This window comes from Mya arenaria, chromosome 16 (genome assembly GCF_026914265.1).
Source record: "Mya arenaria isolate MELC-2E11 chromosome 16, ASM2691426v1".
Classification (NCBI taxonomy): Eukaryota; Metazoa; Mollusca; class Bivalvia; order Myida; family Myidae; genus Mya; species Mya arenaria.
The window spans coordinates 40,443,434-40,465,272 of record NC_069137.1 but is presented as its reverse complement, the minus strand read 5'-3'; positions in this window follow the sequence as shown (position 1 = coordinate 40,465,272).

The window sequence follows — 21,839 nt, the reverse complement described above, 5'->3', positions numbered from 1 at the left end:
AACGCTTTCAAAACGTTGCGAGACTAGAATTTTGATTTCTTGGAGAAGCTGTCTTCCGTGGTATGAATATTCGTTTAAATTATATCCGTTTGTTTTAATATAGCGGTATGGTTTGAATATAAAAATAAAGAACGTTATGCTATGCTTAGTTGTTAGTGAATTACTCACCACTGTTGAATTTCTGATTCCGAACGTTTGGCAACCTGTTGTACGTCTACATTCCCCAAGAGTTGAAACAGAATATTCGACTCCAACAGTCACTTGATTACATCCTTCAAAACAAAAATGTTTGCTTATAGAATGTAAGATATTCAAACAGCCGTGAATAATAATACATTTCAGCAAAGCTTTAATATACAGAGCCTCCATGGACTAACTTTAACAAATCGAGAATCAGAACCAGCGTGGTTTCATCTGTTGATTTCAAAAAAATACATTTCATACACCAACACAGTTTTTATTGGGACATATTTTGTACACACATTTGCATCTGTTCTACAAATTTATATTTCAGTCTCTCCTAGCAAGATTTTACAAAAGTGCATCGTCATTCGGGATGCTAGACAATACGGCTTTTATTAAAACATCGGACATTTTGGTCCCTTAATGTTAAGGGACAAATATTAATATGTGTGTGTGTTTAGATATCTCCTTTGAGAGACTTTTCGGCACAATTGATGTTTGATATTGATGTTCCAGTATGTAAAAGTTGTATTTCAATTTTTCGTTGCACAATGTTTAAGAGGAATAATGGAAAAAAAATACTTCAATGCAAATATTTTTAACACGCATTCCAGTTCTATAGACGGACACATTATGGACTTATGGGAATCGAACGATAATCATGATATTTGTATTTCAATGGCTCAGGAAAATGTACAATACACGTCTCCTTAGTAATGTATATACACTATACAATGGGTCAGGGAAATGTACATTGAACGTCTGCTAAGTCATTTGTATACCATATTTAATGGGTCAGAGACATGTAAAATGAACGTCTGCTAAGGCATGTGTTATGTAAAATGAACGTCTGCTAAGTCGTGTTTATACAATATTTAATGGGCCAGGGACATATGAAATGAACTTCTTTTTCGCCATTTGTATACAAAATAGAATCGATCAAGGACATGAAAAATGAACTTCTGCTACGTTATGTGTATACACTATACAATGGGTCAAGGATAACAATTCAAGTCTGCTAAGTCATGTATAAACAATATACATTAAGTCAGGGATATGTACAATGAGATTCTGCTACGCTGTGTGTATGCAATAAACAATGGGCCAAGGATATGTACAATGCACGTCTGCTAAGTCATGTGTATACCTTATACAATGGGTCAGGGATATGTACATTCGCTTCTGCTACGGCATATGTATACAGTATGCAATGGGTCAGGGACATGTAAAATGTACGTCAGATATGTCATTTGTATACTCTATGCTTTTTCTCAAGTTGTCGACTGGTTTGTCACTTTTTTGCATATTTCGTGTTTGTTGTTTATTAATCCTTTCGAATAGTCATGTAGTCCATAGGCATCATATATAATAGTGTATGTTTTCACGTGCTTAATATACTCAACAAATATAAACAATGCCTTTCATCTTTAATGATAATAATTCAAATGCATCAATCGAAACACCCTTCAACGTGTTTGCAGGCATTGTTTTAATACTTAAAAACGAAACATTTTTTTTCACTATATCAATGAAATTATTTAAATTATTTTCAACGTTCAAAAACGTTTTGTTAAGAATAGCATACTTATAAAATCGGTCAAGCGGTTTGATGTCTTTATATGATTATTTATGCACGTACGTAGATTAACTTACCAATATAAGCATAACTTATCCACGTCTTGGTAAATCCGATCCAAATTCCATTGTCTGGAATGTGTATATTGTTAAGGAATTCCAAACCATTTTCAACAACGCAAGAGCCATCATTACTACACATAATATCTGGTTCTGCTAAAATACATGTAGACTGGTTCCATTTCGTTTCACTTTTTGAAACAAAAACACCCTGACCTGAAAATTAAAAAAAATAAACAAATGTTGATAAGAATATTGTATACAATTGAAATTTTTTGCTATTTATTTTAGAACAATTATTAAAAAGTATTTGCTCATCGATAAATTTCAACAATAGCTTAGAAAAAGAACCTTCATGGTCTGAGAGAGATGTAATCAAACATAGTGCATACACTGTTAACTACATGGACACGCCAGTTTGTAAAACACGTAAACCATGCTAATGGGCACACAGCAAGGATCACATATGACAGCGAACTAGAAACACAAACATACCAACACCACATGCACAGATACAAACACCACAATCAGACCACTCTGGATTAGCGCCTTGGAATGGTCAGTGAAACACGAGTTTACTGAAGCCCAAGTCTACTTTGGGCTTCAACTAGTTAACATGGCCATGACCTCACTATTGTCCTGACAGGTATCAATTAAAGCAATATCAGCCTCATCAGAGCACGCATCAACTTGACAATAATCTTTACATACAGAGTAATAAGGGAGGTTGCGAACGTGAACTGGTAGGCTCGTCAATACTCGCATATATTACATTTCTCGTGCTATCGCATTCTTGACCAGTACATTGTACACATCTTGATAATGTAGTACACAAAAGTAGCCCACAATTACATGAACCTGTACAAGTATTGTTTTTCGTATCCTCTCAATTAACTTTTTTAATTATGTATGCTGTAAATTCATTAATTGTTAGCTTTACATAATAATATAACTTAACTCAATATAGAAATCAAACTCGTCCTCCAAATGTACGAATTTAATTATTACTATAATTATTATATTTATAACTGGTTACACTGGTTACATGAATCTTATCTAGTTTACCAGTTAATATGTTACATTTTAGTGGAATTCCAAAACCATAACTAGATAACCAGTAACTGCTAGAAGCCAAAAGTGCATTTATAGATAAGTGGTAACACGAACCATATTTGGTTTACCAGTTATTATGTTGATTATTAAGTGAAATTTGCAAACCATAACTAGTTAGTGTTATATAGCTACGAATGGTAATTGGTGGCGGTTCTGGGCACTTTCAAGCCTGTTTCTAGTTTTATAATATGACTCTTAACAAAAAAGTATCGCGAAAATTAACTAGATACTAAGATAATTATGGCGTAAATGACGTGGTCAACACGAATCTAATCGCGACGCTATCAGGTTATCTTACGGGAGTAATATGGATAACTTTCAACCAGTTATACGAAAACGGAGCTTTCCTATAGTGAAACATGAACAAGTAACAACTGTAAACGAGTATAAGATAACGAGAATGCCAGTTATTTTGTGGTGGTGGTGATGATGATGATGATGATGATGATGATGATGATGATGATGATGATGATGATGATGATGATGATGATGATGATGATAATGATGATAATGATGATTTAAAATTTATGCCAATCGCGTTATGCATAATTTGAACATTTATGGTAGTGATAGTAATGACTCTTCCTGAATCGTTTAAAACATCTACAAAGCCTTTTTGTATATTTTACTTCATGTTTTATTCAATGTTACTCATTTGTAAATAAAAATACGAATTCATGAAAACACTTTCTTGTCTCACGTTCACCTTCACCGATTGTAATCTTCCGGTACTGTACTGTGGTTACTGGTAGTACTCGTTACTAAAACACAGGGCGTGTCATTCACGGCAAAACTAATTTTACTTTCCTTTCATCGATTATTCTTTTTAATTTCCCTAAAATGCTGTGCTTGTGTTTTTTGCCTACCACTTATTCTCCGACCATATTTATATCGTGATAGTTTTACTAATACTTTAAATACTTTCTATAGTAAATTGTAATACTATATATCGCAGCATGTGTATTATTGTCATTTAAACCCTTTTAAGAAATAAAATAAAATAAAATGTGTTCATTTCAGTGAAACATCGGAATATATTTCTCATTGTGAACACGGAAAGAAGGTATTTCACGAGTGATAATTAAAATGAACAGAAAAATATATTTGCGCCAAACGTGAAAAATGACGTTTGGCGCTCACTCAGTAGATATGTAACTGAATACTGAAACAAACGGTTAGTATCTATAGATTAGTTGTCGTTATATATTATATACAACCGAGACACCGTAATAAGTACCGGCATTCATCTGATCTGCTTCCTTTTTAACTTGTTTTCGACCAATTAAGCTTATTACGAAGCTCATGCTTAACATGTATGTCTATATTTACGTACGGATAATTCAGTTTAACGTATGTTATAATGAAATAGCACAATACCTTTTTTAGTTAATCCCAAACAATACAAAATGGTTACAATCACACAATTAAATTGATTCATTTTGAGTTATAATCATTCTTCCTCTAAACTATACTTGCATTCACGATGTTAAAAACCTGGTTAAGCGACTTCAGATAAAACAAAATATCAAGTAGCCCTGATCTATATAAACTTCCGTGTTTATTAATCCAATACTACACTAAACGTCCTATCGTTATCTTGGGTAACAATTTCAACCTTCATGTATGACTGTATGCATAAATTAAATTGTATTTACCAGTACCTTTGACCCTTATCGAAGGGAAATGTTTAGACTTTGAAAACCTGTCAAGCGTACAGGAAAGTAAATGGTGCTTTAATAATTCCACCACTGCATAAGAAGAAATATTACTCAATTGCTGCAACAAAATGCATATTTTAATATATTTACCGCATACATTTCCGTGAAAACTACAGAGTCGCAATGGAAGAAAAAAAAAATTTGTTAGATAAACAAAAAATTACCACAGAAAGAATAATTTCGATACGTAAACCAAATCCTTGGTTTGTCAATACTTTAACAATTATAAATCGAGCCAAAACATTCTGGTTAATTGGCAGAAAATCTCTTTGTTACTCATTGGTATTACTTTTGCGTAAAATGATACTTACTATTAAACTATATATTTTGGTCGAAACAATTATTTTTTTATTAACCATCCTCGTTATTATCTGTTGATGGTTTGGCGGTAGTTTGATTGTTGCCCAGTGTTGTTTAATATAAATGAAACAACACAGAGTCACCCAACATCCAAGAACACGGTCAACTAAGTTTAGATCTAGAAACGTTTTCTTTTTGTAATGATTAAAATATTGCCAAAGCATTCTGGTCTTCGTCCGCGTTTGTGTACACACATCAACAAATAAATAACAGCCAATACAAAACGGTTAAAGTTATAAACATAACACTAAGTGCGCAGATTTCCAGATAAATATGCATATTAAGCCCTTACATATGGTTTTCTATGGTTACCACTGCAGTACCTAGAGGAGCGTTGACATACTCTAACGGTGATCTCTTGTCCCCTATTTTTATTCCAATTCTATTTCAATTAATGTAAATTTCCTCTTTATTTAAGACCGTTTTATTGGTATTATAGAATCACTTGTATTGTCATTGATGATTTGGAAAGATAATTAAATATGGCTCATAAATAAGCTGAAATAAGTTGTATTGTTCGAATTTGCATGAGCATGCTTGAGGATTATTTGGTTTGTAAACAAAAAGTATTTGTAAAAGACATTTTTATATATGCGCAGGGGACAATTTATTACCTACTCGAGGTGTGTTAAGCACCACTTGTATATATTTCAAGTAGATATTTTATGAATGTAAGCTCACTCATATCCAATACTTATTTAAAGTGACATAAACTTACATTGAAGTGTGGTTTGTCAGAAAAGCGTGCCATTTTTTATGCAAGGTTACCGTCATTTCGGAAATGACGTTGTTAATATTGTGCCCCACCATGTGCGCGCTGACGTTCGATTTGGAATTGTTAGCAGGTAAATTTCAAAGCAGTAACAACATCAAAATTATATTTCACTGTTTGAAATATCATTTTTATGTCACTGATAAATATCTATAAATCACAGGCAAGTCTAACATGAAATTCAGCAATTGAATGACTTACTGATGTAACTAATACGTAGCTGTGTCTGACGCTTCAGCTTTTTTAAGACATTCTTGAAGACGGCAATACCGAAGCCATAACTGAACTAGGCCGAGAAGCAAATAAGACGCTGGAAAAGGGAAGTAAGAACTATTTATAAATATTTAGAGATATTAAGTGTCGAGGTAAAGGGAGGGAAGGGATAGTGTCTGAAGATGTAAGTGAAGACAACATAGGTCTTAGTGCAGTGTACACAAGACGATTTGATAAATCACCAGACTGGAAATATTGTGATATTGGTATAACCAGAATATACATCGCATACGTGTTGTGGCAATAGCATGGTTGAGGACTGGAAACATATGAAGGCGATGGTCAAAATATATGTCCGTTTTTTATCTTCGATAATATGATTTTAAATGTGCAGTAAACTTCCTAAACTGTCGGTTTTTCATTGTACATTAAGACTGGCTTGACACCTTGAGATATCTTACACTTATATACAGAGATGTTTAGATGAAATATCTCTTCAGTTAAATGTCGCCCGTCTAGACTTGCTGAACAGGCCATTTAACTAGAAGATTAATAAACATATCACTGAAAATGGTTCATTCTTATACATTGCACTTTTAATTCAATGCAATAATATAATAAAAACTACAGCTTTTGTTTTTAGGGCGACGTTTTTAACACTCCTTTCTTAATTAACTGTTTATGAAAATGTAGTGCACTGATCAGAAAATACATCCATTCTATAGAACAATCGTTTGATTGCACTGCACTTAACTAGTATTTTGACACCATTTTCAATATTCATCAAAATATCAATTGTACTTGTTTTCTACATACCAAATCAGACAGCAATATCAGAATTTTTACAGGATTTGTATTTAAGAGTTTCTCAAACATTGATGCATACCGCAGAGCTTAAACGCTGTATTCTTTAAAAATGAATTTCACAGAGCAGTTGAATTCCGTAAATACAAAACACATAAACCAATATTTAGAATCTGTGATTTCACTGCAATTCGTATGACCAGAAGGAAACCCAATAGCTCAATTTAAACTTCAGGGACATGCCAAAACATTCCAATAGAAAACTTGTCTTGAGGCACAAGGTAAGGACCTAACAGCACCTAACGAAAGACAAAACACGTCCAAGTACCACAAACAGGCTAAACATGCATCATAACAGCCATGGAGCGGTCATTGAAATATGAATTCACTGGAACCCAATTTAACTCGAGATTTGAACGAGTTTAAACCTCACACCTGTTCGAACAAGTTTCAACAATAACACAAATAAAATAACTCGCATCATCAACTTGCAATGATGAAAAATGAAAAAGAATCGGGTACGTAATACAAATACGCATCGACCGGATACATAGGCTTAGCTTTGGTATATAGTTTCAACTGCATGCACTCCTCCTGTTGCCGAATTAACACTTGACAGATGTGCCACTCATCGACCTTCAACTACTTATGACATCAGAAATGACTTCTTATTTGTGACAATTTTAGTAAAACTAGTCAGAAAGCTTAAATTCGCCAGGTAAGAACGACCAATAGGTCGTTTGCAAATCAATCTTAAGATTGTTTCAAAACACGTCGAAGATACCAAAGGTAGCCTTGTTAGAAAAATATCTAACAGTTAACTGTTAGAACTGAAACTCTTTTTTCTCATATAAAAATGTTTTTCCATTTCTGACCAATTTGCTGGTACACAATGATTTAAAATTTAATATATAGACGACTAGATATCTGATGGTCTCCGTTTTCTTCACGTGACCTGTCCGCTATAACACTACTATGAATTCCTGATAGTGTGTTCTCGGCAACTATTTTAAGGTGGTGCTTTCATAATGGACGAATAAAGTGAGCAGACCCCATAGGCATGGAATACTTTATATGAACGAAATATAAACCTCAATTTGGGAACCTACCAGTAGTGAAACTGTAGCGAGTAGAAAGTTCCCCTTTCTTATGAATCATTCTTAAACAAACAAACATGGCATAAATCCAGGCCACGATGAAAGTCTGACTACTTTGTTTTCATTATTCGGAAAACAGTGAACAACTGCGACATTTAACAAAATCTATAATTAGGCTAGAGTTGCGCTGCTTGATATTTTCAGTTAAATGTCGAGCAAAACTGTCAAGACTGAAATGTATATTAATATTTTGCCATAAAAGCAAGTAAGTTGCTTTTTTCCGCAGTTTAAATTATCGCTGATCAATTTAACTTTGCTAAAAAGTTATTTATAACGAAATCAATAAGTCACGAAGTCACTGATTGATATTAAAACAAAATCTAAAGTGAAAATAAAATTAAATGTGTAATATGCACACACAATATAGCTTTTGAAGTTACTAGCTAACTTTATTATTATTTTTATTCATATTTGTTTAGATGTTTACAGTAACTGTATTACTGGCTATATGATATCATTAAAATTTATACTCCAGTTAAAATAGATAATAAATAAAAAAAAAAACGTTGACAAACTATAAAACGTTTCTATTTGGATTGTTGTATATTTGCGGTATCTCTGTAGTTTCCATTGGATTTTTGAAAGAAGAAATGATTTGCAATTCATCACAACAAGTTAATAACAGCATAATGAACTACTCATCACTACGCTCAAATGCACTTAAATTATTTTATTCGATAAAGTGCTCAAACAAATGTTTGCTGTTGTTTAAAGGGACTGTACACCAGATAGGCACTTCTGTAACGAATCTCAGGACATTTATCTAATAGAATGTGTTACGCTTTGATATCATTATTGTAAAAAGAGTACCAAAATGTAAAAATAATTGTGTCGGAGACCGTGTTCGAACCCGTTTTCGACACTTTTCTTTTTTTCCGCTCTTTTATTATACGGAGTACAGCCCCTTTAACGGTGGAGTTAAGAGTACCAAGTGGAAGAAGTTGATTAAGTAAACTAAATTGATAAATCATCATTCATCAATTAGTTTATACCGTATGCTGTAACGAAGATAGCTAGTGGCATCTGCATATGTAATTAGGTTTGTCGATTAATAAGTTTTGGCATTATACATCCTTTCGATTGTATGGATAAACGTTACTTCCTGGAAACATTTCTGATATTATGGAGTTATTAACATACCATCTTAAGAGTATCTAGTTTCTTTTAACTGGCATAAAAGTATAAAACTATTGTCAAACATTTTACCAAATTGCCAACACCCTTTTTTAGAGATACAATTTTCCCCATACATGAGCCCGAATTCTGGCAGAAAAAAGCGTGACTTAGCAATCAGCAATTCCTCTGTTTTGAATAGAACTGCACATGTTTACCCTTTCTCTTATTCATTATTTTTTTGCACTTGTCCAAATTGATTGTTCTACGCTTAGTCAGAGTTTGCCAAACCATTCTACACACCATCAGAATCTGCAATATTTGTTTCATGTTTTTTAAGATATTTACTAAACACAAACGGGACAAAAGGTCGCACCGAAAGTTATAACTATATAACAACAGTAGCGCCCCTTTACCGACAACCCAAGGAACATGTGACGTGACGGACGAATGTTTATCTTATGGTAGCCTTAAAAAAGACCAAAGTTAACTTAAAAAAGTCTAATTCACAGTCCTCAAGGGTGAACAATGATTAACATATGTATTTTATTACTTTGCGACTAACAGACTATAATACAGATGGTGTTTTGTTCTATGCAATTTGAGTAATGAATAATTAAAAGCTAATGTACACATTCTTATTTCATATTTGCCAAGAAATTGTCAAGAAATTACTTTTAAGGTCCCAGCCAAACTTTTAAAGCAGAAACGAAACGAGGATCAAGAGATGAAGTTCCCATTTGTGTTTCTGATACGTTTAATAAAAGATAGGGCACAAAATGGGCCCATAAAATGAAACCTTCGAATATTGTTACGCCTATAAGACCATAGTTATAGTGGTTACACTGGTTTATTGTAAGGCGTGTATGCTGAAAATTGTGTTACAACCGGTTACATCGAAGATTTTCAAAGTTCAACTACAAAAAAATCGAGTTTTCAGGTCGACATATGATTAGAGTTATGCGGTTGCATTAGTTACAATGAGTTACATCAAAGTTTCATCAAAGTTTGAAAAAGTTGTTTTTTTTTCTATCTGAAATAGCGGGTTACGCGGTTTCATTGGTTACAACTGGTTACATCGGTTACATCAAAAATTTTCATAAAAAATCGAGTTTTCATGTCGACATATGATCAGAGTTATGCAGTTACATTAGTTACAATGAGTTACAGCAAAGTTTCTGAAAAGTTTGAAAAAGTGTTTTTTTTCTATCCCAAATAGCGGGTTACGCGGTTACATTGGTTACAACTGGTTACATCGGTTATATCGAAAATTTTCAAAGTTCAACATCAAAAATTGAGTATTCAGGTCAACATATGATCAGAGTTATGCAGTTACATTAGTTACAATGAGTTACAGCAAAGTTTCTGGAAAGTTTGAAAAAGTGTTTTTTTCTATCTGAAATAGCGGGTTACGCGGTTACATTGGTTACAACTGGTTACATCGGTTACATCAAAAGTTTTCAAAGTTCAACATCAAACATCGAGTTTTCAGGTCGACATATGATCAGAGTTATGCGGTTACATTAGTTACAATGAGTTACAGCATAGTTTCTGAAAAGTTTGAAAAAGTATTTTTTTCTATCTGAAATTGCGGGTTACGCGGTTACATTGGTTACAACTGGTTTCATCGGTTTTCAAAAACTTTGATGTAACTCATTGTAACTAATGTAACTGCATAACTCTGATCATATGTCGACCTGAAAACTCGATTTTCGATGTTGAACTTTGAATATTTTCGATGTAACCGATGTAACCAGTTGTAACCAATGTAACCGCGTAACCCGCTATTTTAGATAAAAAAACAACACTTTTTCAAACTTTTCAGAAACTTTGCTGTAACTCATTGTAACTAATGTAACTGCATAACTCTGATCATATGTCGACCTGAAAACTCGATTTTTGATGAAAAGTTTCGATGTAACCGATGTAACCAGTTGAAACCAATGAAACCGCGTAACCCGCTATTTCAGATAGAAAAAAAAACACTTTTTCAACTTTTTAAAAAAATTGATGAAACTCATTGTAACTAATGTAACTGCATAACTCTGATCATATGTCGACCTGAAAACTCGATTTTCGATGTTGAACTTTGAAAATTTTCGATGTAACCGATGTAACCGGTTGTAACCAATGTAACCGCGTAACCCGCTATTTGGGATAGAAAAAAACACTTTTTCAAACTTTTCAGAAACTTTGCTGTAACTCATTGTAACTAATGTAACTGCATAACTCTGATCATATGTCGACCTGAAAACTCGATTTTTGATGTTGAACTTTGACTTTGTTTTCATTGTATGTAATATGTTCTATTTATTTGGGTGTAACCCATGTATCTATAGCGTGAGAAGGGTTACAAAATTCGAAGCTCTCATTTTATGGGCCGATTTTGGGCGCTAATTGTTTAATAATGCCGATATGGACGAACATATGCTCATAGTTTAAAGCATATCTATATCTATACAAACAAGCCCTTTGTTGTACCAGTAACAACATTAAACCTTGGTAAACCTTACCTTAGTGTAAAGTTAGCGTTTTGAGGGTTATTTATTATGAAAGCATATATACAGGTTGTTGCTGATGTGTCATCTGTAATATTATCTCACAAAACACGTGATTTAAACCATATACCGCTTAATAGCCTGGTTTTGCACACAATACACATCATTTAAAAAGCGTAAAGGTCTGGTTTGGATATTTTTTTACTATTTTACTGAAAAAGGTATGAAATCAAAATCATTCAAAAATCAACATATAATACACAATTTTATTTAAATCGTCCTGGAAATATGCAAGTTAGCACACAAAGGTTTAGAGTCTTTTTAGGAAGTGATGCGGAAGATTACCTATTTGTTAAGGAACACAATAGATGAAAGGTCTTTACAAAAATGAATTAATAAGTCAATAACCTTTTGTACTTTTGACTGGTGGTGTGGTAATTGTGACTTGGGTTGTGGTTGATTCCGAATAAATTGGTTGTGTTTGTCGTGTCGATATCGTAGACATTCGAGAAGTGCCATCTGAAAATTATAACACACATATCGTTTTAGCCCTTAACTGCGTAAAACCCTGGTTTGGGTCTTTTTTTAACAGAATATGTTCTACTCGCTTACTGTAGTTTCTGTCGATTTGTTGTTACTTATCACCTTTGTAATTACAGGTACAGTTGGTAAGGATTATTTCAATGCATAGTGTTTCTGGTATGTAACAGTATTGAACGTCCAAAGGGAACTGCTATTAGTTATTTGTCCTACACAACGTGGTAAATGAATTGAAAATGCGATATTTATGACTAAATTAAAACTTTATCTATGACTATAAAGGCCCACTTTTAGGTGCATGCATATAAAATTGGATTAAAATTTAAAGCATTAAAAAATTGCTAGAAGTTGCAGAGTATTTAAAGACAAAAATATATTCATGCATGTCTGTACCAAAATAATGGAAACCTCAAGGACGAGCACAGAAACCTCAGATTTACTGAAAATCCTGTGTGAAGGCAGAAGCATAAAGGCTGAAAAGGCAAAGTACAAGACACAGAAAAAGACAAGACAACGAGCTATCAAATCATCGGGATTGGTAAATGATGTAATAACGATATTTCAGTGAAGAACAGAGATCACTTTGAATAAAGATCGGTTTCTGAACGGTCAACCTGAAAATGACCGCAACTGTAGTATTGTCACAAGTTATTCCTGCAAAAATAATATTTCCCCCGGACTATATAGACCATTTCTCGTCTCAACTTCATCAGTAAATATACTACTTGTTACGGTCAGTGAAAATCGTGATCTCATTGGCAGTTTAAACTTGTTTACGAAAGTTACACCCCAACATTTAGTATTTGCAAATGTTCTTCATGCTAAACTTACATTTTTCTCCTGCGCACACACTTTTTCTCGATTCACCTTCGTTCGCAAATCTGACGTAAACGGTTTGGTTTATCTGCACCACATACGCATACGTCAGAGGTAGATTGGTGCTTTTATCTGTAAGGAAATGAATCAGTAAAGATAACACGAGGGATTGTCCAAACTATATAGATTCAATTTTGATCATATACTTTTAGAAATAGGTCAAACGGTTGATATGTTTAGTACATCTGAAGAACAAATCATACTAATCTATATTTAAAAAAATAAAACAATTTCATACAGTATATGCCTGAAATGATGTCATTCTTTCAACGCAGTTTAAAATATATTATTTGAAATACTAAGATTCGACATAAAAAGCTGCAGAACCGTTTCTCTTACTATTCGTCCAACTTCACATTGACATATATTTATATACGAACATTCATGGCCCTTCCATTCTAGCAGTGATGCAAATTTTATAATAAAACGAAGTCCGAATGTAAATATCTAGCAGATTCTGTATATGCATATTCATTGAGTACGCGACAACTCCACATTTAAACCGATTATTTGGTAGATAACGAATCATCTGATGGTAGCGGAAATATATAAATTAGATTCAGCACTTTCTAGAAGTGGAACAATGGTCCAATAATTCGTATTATTTTGCTCGTTACAAATGACGTTGGCATCTATAATATCTTATAATATAATAATCTATCAAAATTGTAGTTTTGGGCTACCTGGTCTGTCCCAATGGTTTCTAATTTTTTTTTAATTCAGTATAAGAATGTATGTTGTGTTTTTTCAGATACTTACAGGACAAACTTTGTTGATATAATAATTAAAACTTGAAGAAATAGGCTCGCAAATCATATTTTTTTGTTGACATTCCACGTTATTTTGAATTCATTTTAGTGGTTTCCTAATTATTTTTCGGGCAAAATGATTAACTTTACACAAATAAAATTCATGTTTAACTAAACATTAAATATTGATGTTGTTTAAATTTATTCAATATAACAGTACATTATAAAGTTCTTGACAACTTATTTGAGTCAGTATTCGTACACATATTCTATAAAACTTCGAATTGTAATATATCCATATTACATTTAATTTCTTGCAGTAGCTACTTTAACTAGGATTCATTCGAAGGACAAAGTTACATTTGCTACACTTTGCACAACTTCCATGATTCAAATTTCAATTTTATTCAATTTGGAGGTTTGAGCCAAACTACATTTCAAGAATCAGTTTTTACTTCCTAAACAAAAACAAATTAATAATATCGTAAAGGAGGCATTATACCTAATAATGTGAACATTACAAATACGGTACACTAAGATAACGTTGATAAATAAAATGAAGTGCATACCTAGCATGCAAGACAAAGATATAATTGATTCTGTTTTAAGTATTCCTGTCCAGTTGTCGATGGCGTTCTGTGCTGTGAACTGTGCATTTTTAATACTTTGAATCGTGGCAGGGAATCGTTTTACAACGAAGCAGTGGTCAACAGCAATAGCCCATTTTTGATAAAATTCTTTTTTTTCGGACGCTGTTTGGTTTCGATCTACAACATAATTATGTATCTGAATAACAATTTATTTTATCCTAGACTTTCAAGGGTCGATTTGGGTTACTAATGAGGAAAGAAAAAAGTAAAATCTCGCATTTCGACTGTTCCTGGATTTGACGTTAGTGGAGGCGTTATTTTGGGGCAGCAACTCTTAGTGCGTCCCCATTCTCCTGATACTGAAACATATAGGCTTACCATGAGATTAAAGGTCTCTTGGTCAACATAAGGTGGGAATTCGTGCTGGATACGCCCTACCCGTCCCCGCCTTCTTGCATTGGACAAACGTTGATTTGTTTGTGACTGACAAATTAGCAAATCTCAGACAGAATCGCCCTAAGTACGGACCCTTAAAGGTCCGAGCAGCTGGGTCATATTAGGCACATGCACGATGCTTTTTACCAATCATGACGTTTGAAGACCAAATAGATTCCATAGATTAGGTACTCGAACGGGTTCTTGCCATCTAAAATTTTAGGAAATAGTTTGTATAAAATCATGTTAAAATCCCTTAACGCATGACCACACTATTGCAGGAGGATGGTCTCGTACAGACTTCAAAAAGGTGAAGTGGCGTAGAATATCTGTAAGTCCCTCACGCTGTAGACCATCATCTACGCTATCTTATGTCACATAGTTATTACAATGTTGTAACACATTCGTGGTTAAGTTTTAATCAGGTTGGAGAGAGAAACAAATATGATGTATATCAAAGTACAATTATGTAACAAGTTCAGAAGTATTTCTCCAATCATAGTTTGTTAAAAATGCATAAAAAAGTATATAGCTTTTGACTGCATTGTTCGAAACAACAGTCATTGAAATTCTGCATATATAATGTATATCAAAGTACAATAATATAAAATGTTTAGCAGTATTTCCCCAATCATAGTTTGGTAAAAAAAATGCTTAAAAATATATATTACTTTTGGCTGCCTTGTTTTCACATGATTTATATAGATTGTCGCAAAGAAGTAAACAAAAATATGCTTGTTATATTTCTTTCTACCTGGTCGATACGTTTTAAATATAAATCTGACGCTGATAATATAATTATTGCGAAGTTGACTTATGCAGCATATTAAAAGAGTAAAATTAGTTACCTGAAAAGCTTGTGCCGCTGCATAAAAGCTTTATGTAGGAGCTTAAAATACATGACTTCCAATATAAATCATGTCCCTGTCCTCCAATTGCATAGTTGAACAAAAGACAGTTTCTTTCTTTGTCCTGTGAATTGATGCTGGGAGGAACTTAAATAAAACGTTATATATAACAGGCAAATACTAAGTACTCAAATGCGATACCGACTTCGTGAAAGACGTTGCACTGCATTCCTTCAATTTATACACATGCATTCTGGATATTTTTCTTCTTAATATTTGCCCTTATGTGGACGGTTGTGTACAATCATGTTAACATTTAAACGAAATATCATGTTGTATTTTACTGAGAAATCTTTAAAATCTATTGTGTAATTTTTTTTGGATTTTTTTTGTGTACAATCATGTTAACATTTAAACGAAATATAATGTTGTATTTTACTGAGAAATCTTTAAAATCTATTGTGTTATTTTTTTTTGGATTTTTTTTGTGAACAATCATATTAACATTTAAACGAAATATCATGTTGTATTTTACTGAGAAATCTTTAAAATCTATTGTGTGATTTTTTGTTTGGATTTGTTTTGTTTTGGGGGGACAGTATCCTCTGAAGCATAATCGGCACAACAGTCATGAATACTTTTCAAACATATTTCGCATTGTAAACATACGCATTGTAGCCATTCACAGATCTTTTTATGTAACTTTCAAATTGACATTATGATAATAAACCAATATTTCTAGTACCATTTTCCACCGTATAAATTGAGAACATTGTTGTGTCGGTAGTGTGACCACAAGGATATTGATCCGCTTCTTCGCATTTTCTTGTACATGTTCCCGAGTACACTTGACTATTACTAGCACACTTACATCTTACATCATATATATATATATATATATATATATATATATATATATATATATATATATATATATATATATATATATATATATATATATATATATATATATATATATATATATATATTGAGATTATCTACATATATATATATATATTAATGTATGGAGGAATGTGAGGTATGTATGTGTTGTTTTTAGTGTTGTATGTCTCTCTTTGTTTGTTACAGTTCGATTAGCATTGTGCCCTCAATTAGCATTGTTTGACTACTAGGTGAAGTTTTATTGTTAAATAAATGTTTTTGATAGTTTGATAATACAAGGGCATTAAGCAACAGAAGTATAAAATGACAGACTGTGAACAAATAGTCGGTCAAAGTTCTAACCGATACCTAGTATTTGCCCGACATTAAATCAGTTACTGCATTTATTTTAAAAAGAAATTTGTATTATTTTAAATTCGTATTATGAATTAAAAAAAAATTCTTAACGAAATAAACAAGAAAAAAATATATTAATAGAGAAACACAGGTTTTATATTAGATTGTTCTACTACGGGGCTGAATTCTGTAGTTTCTTTGTTGTAGCGAAGGCACAAAAGTCAAGAGCTCTTCCGGTTCATTATTACGTCAGACTAATTGTAAGTTGTTTGACTGAATTCAAATTAAAATCACTTGTATCAAGTTAACAAAAAGTATTACGCTTTTTACCGCGATCATTCTGCCTTGTTGTTAATTTAAATTCTTCTGTTGATAAACTGTTTACAGATGAAACAATCTTAGCTGTACATGGCTACACAAATTGTTCAATTTACAATCTGGCACCCAATTGTAAAGACAACGAAAACTACAGGGAGAAGTGCTGCATCCTTAACGAAACTAAATGCACAATGCAGAAGCCAAACAAGCACCAAACAATTCACACTACGCCATAAGACACCAAAAACTAGAACGCTTTTTAAACGTTGCGAGGGTAGAATTTCGATATATATCGTAGAAGCTTTCTTGCTCGGTATGCATATTTGTTTAAATCATATCGGTCTGTTTTAAAATAAACTAATTTATCTTTAGAAGATGATTTTTACTATCTTTAGGTGTGTCCATTTTATGGCAAGCTAAGGTCTGACTATCTCAATCCTTACGATATTATTTGTTTACATTTCCTCACTATGTCTGATGTGATAATACATGTTCCGTCAGTGAATGCATTTACGAAGTGGAATGATTTTCTCGGCATATGTATTCATTTAAAGACATGCATTCATTGAAACAATTGTTGAAACTAAGAGATTACTATATTAATATAAAAGTGTGCATGATATTAACAGGATATATCCAATACCAAATATTGGTTTGTGATTAAACTTCACTTTAACCTTGCCGCATCATTTGTAGTATTGGCTAGAGGCCTTGTTTGAAATGAGTATATGTTAGGTTATGTTAGGTCATGCATTTGTTTGAGAAGAATTACGTTTACTTAGTGACTTTTGTATTTGAATAATTGTGTGCATCTTTCAAATTGAATAAAATCTGATATATCCAGTATCAATGTTAAGCTATGCTTAGTTGTCCCTAAATAACTCACTTCTGTTGAATTTCTGATTCCGAATGTTTGGCAACCTGATGTACGTCTACATTCCCCAAGAGTTGAAACAGAATATTCGGCTCCAACAGTCACTTGATTACATCCTTCAAAACAAAGATGTTTGCTTATGAAATGTAAGATAGTAATAAATCACAAACAACCGTGGAGAAAACTTCATTTCAGTTTAAAATACAGAGCTTCCTTTGACTAACATTATCAATACGAGCATCAAAGCCAGCGGGGTTTCATCTGTTGAAATTAATAATATCAATTTGATACAACAACACAGTTTTTATTGGGACATATTTATTGCACATATGCATCTGTTAAACATTAGACAGTTTTATATTACAGTTCCTCCTAGAAAGATCATTCAATAGTTCATCGTCATTTGGGATGCTGGACAATAAGGCCAATATGAAAACATCGGACATTTCGGTCCCTTAATAGTTCGGCCCTACTTCTCAGACATTTTGTATCTATTTTAGGAAGACCTTTCTGGACATTAATTTAAAGATGGGTGGTGTTGTTTTTGCAGTAGTAGGTAAGTATTTAATGAAATTGTGGATGGTTTATTTTGAAATATTTATTTTTATCATTGCAATCACGAACTATTACTTTTGAAATTAATGGTTAGGAAGAGAAGTATTCCGTTTTGATCTAAAGAAAGTTATTTTATTTAACTAAGTAATTCACTGCTAGTTCAAGAATGCCTTCTCTCTGATAGACTCGTTATTTCACCTAAAGGAATGGAAGAAAACGTTTGTATTGTTAACACTCTACACAATTTTTTCGACTATATCAATGGTATTATTAGGTTTACTTTAATCGTTTTTAAAAGAACGTATTGTGAAAAGAGTAAAACTATGTAATCGGACGAGAGGTTTCATTATCGTATATGCTTATATAACACATTTGTACATTCACTTACCAACATAAGCATAACTTATCCATGTCTTGGTAAATCCGATCCAAACACCATTGTCAGGAATGTTTGTATTGTTAAGAAATTCCAAACCATTTTCTACAACGCAAGAGCCATCATTACTGCAGATTAAATCTGGTTCCGCCAAAGTACATGTAGACTCGTCCATTTTCGATTCAGTTTGTGAAACAAAAGCTCCCTGTCCTGAAAATTAAATCAGAAAATGCTGATTAACATATTGTATAGAATTGATAGTTTTTTTATTAATTTAAGAACATTTATTAAAAAAATAACGAGCCATTGCACAATATTGCCCTATCGATAAAGAGATACTGCTCATCTATACATTTTAACCATAGCGTAGAACAAGAACCTTCATGATCTGAGAGAGCTATCATCAAACACTGTGCATACAATGAAAATCCCATTTGTAAAAGAATAAAACCTATTAAAGGGCAGAAGGCAAGGGTACCAAATCACAATAAACTAGAGACACAAACCTTTCAACGCCACATACACAAATACAAACAACGCAAACACACCACACACAAATTAAAATAGTTTAATCGTTAAATGATTAGTAAACCTTCTGGGACGGTCAGTGAATGACGAGTTCACTGGAACCCGAGTCTTCTAGGGGCTTAAACTAGTTAACAATGCCATAATCTCACACTTGTCCCGACAGACATCAAGTAATAATATATTAAAGCAATATCAGTCCCACCAGAGTACGCATCAACTTACAAACACACTTAAAATACAGAGTTATAAGGGAGATTGCGAACGTGTACATGTAGGCTCGTTACTACATCATATATGTATTATTGTTGGCTATATATTAGGTATAGTGCAGATTCAATTGGCTTACAAATTGTCCAAAAAGTATTAAATATTCTCTATTGATGTTCATAAATATAAAACGTCTGAAATACGTCATTTTATTAAACACAATTGTAACACATGTTTACACTTAATGTTATAGAAAAATCAATGATAGACGCTCTTTAACACCGTTTCATACAGAATTTGAGGAATTACCAATAGATCTTGTTGATTATCGTTCGGAGGTAGTTCTGACCTTATTATTTTAAATAATGTGGATTCCATCTTCGAAAGACATTTTAGAACATACATTTTGAAGTAATATCTTTCCTTCTGAATATCAACTGTGATTTAATGTCTTTTTTAAGGTTTATGATAAAATGTAAAAGAAAAAAGTTAATTTCAGTAGAAGTGTAATAAAAATAATGATTTTTTCACCCGATAAATATGACTTTTGGTGCTTACTTGGAGAAATTTAATACGATCGTATACTTATACAAACATTTATCCTCTATTCATTAATAATCGTTATAAAATATATTAAGCCGTTAGGTATTTTTAAGCACCGGAAAATATTTTATTAGGTTCCTTTTGTAAGAATAAGATTTTCGATTAGTCCTAAGCTAATTACGAAATGTATACTAAACATATTATACATGTATGTAAATATTAAATGAATTATAACGTACGGTTACTTCACTTCAACTAGCATTATAATGAAATAGCACAGTACCTTTCTCAGTTACTCCCAAACAATATAAAATAGTAACAATTACACAAATAAATTGATTCGTTTTGTGTTTCAATCATTCTTCGTTTCAACTATAAATGCATTCAGGATGTTGAAAACCTGTTATAGCGACTTTAGATAATATCAAATATCCCTGGCCTATTTAAACTTCCGTATGCCTTACCTAATACCTAAACACACGTCCAAACTTTATCTTCGCTAACAATTTTAATGCTAGCCTTTATGTATGCTTGTATGCAGTGATACAATGGTATGAACAAGAAAATTTGACCCTCATTGAAGGGAATGTTTCAGACTCTGAACCTTTTGTCAATAATACAGGAAACTAAATGGTGCTTAAATGACTTAACCTATGTTTCAATAAAGTGCAATGATATTCAAATTATAGTTGGTTTAAACAATATTTATTTCGATATAATATTTACAATTAGTTTAGTTTAACAAATTTGAGCATAATCAACGTTAACATAGACCAAATATGTAATGCATATAAACAACGAATATGTTAATTATGCACAAAACAATAGTGAAAACAGAATTGAGAAGAAAGCATTAAGGCTTATACTATTTCTCGCTTCTGTAGGTCAGTTACGCTGCTTAGGCTAATGCGCAAGTTGCGGTGACTCGAATAAATATATTCTTATAGTGGTATTGTGTAAAATATGGTATGTAAAACAAGTTGTTTTAGTCTGAAATCATTAAGTTAGAAGGAGGAAAAGATAACGATAGAATAAAAGGAAGCTGAACGAGAGAGGTGGTACAGGCGCTGGTCAGATCGGAATTGGGATAAGGTTTGTTATAATGTGTACTCAAAAACGTTTAGATTGGCGTATATAGTTCTGGACGCTATCAAAGATAAGTTTTGATATGAGGCTTCCTTCGACCCAAAGAGTAACAGCTAAAGAGACAATTGCCCAACGGTGGATAACTGAATAATCAGATGATTTCTTTGGATGCTATATATTGGACTGATGAAGAAAAAGTGAAAGGTGTCCTCAATTTCACTGCATTGACAATTAGGACTGTTTACAATATTTTTTGAGAATAGACACAGGATTTGCGGTCACCTTCATGGTAGATGTCAGGAACTTGTTTTGTGTTCTTATTAAGTTAATATTTGAAAGAAGGTACGGATGGCGGCGAACGAATTTCTTCCGGGAGTGCGTTCCATGCGGATATAGTTGATGGCAAAAATGAACTCGTCAACAACTGTGATTTGCATGAAATGTTCCGAAGGTTATCTGCATTTCGAACGTTATACGAAGTAGTATCGCCAACTCTTGTTGGAATTAGT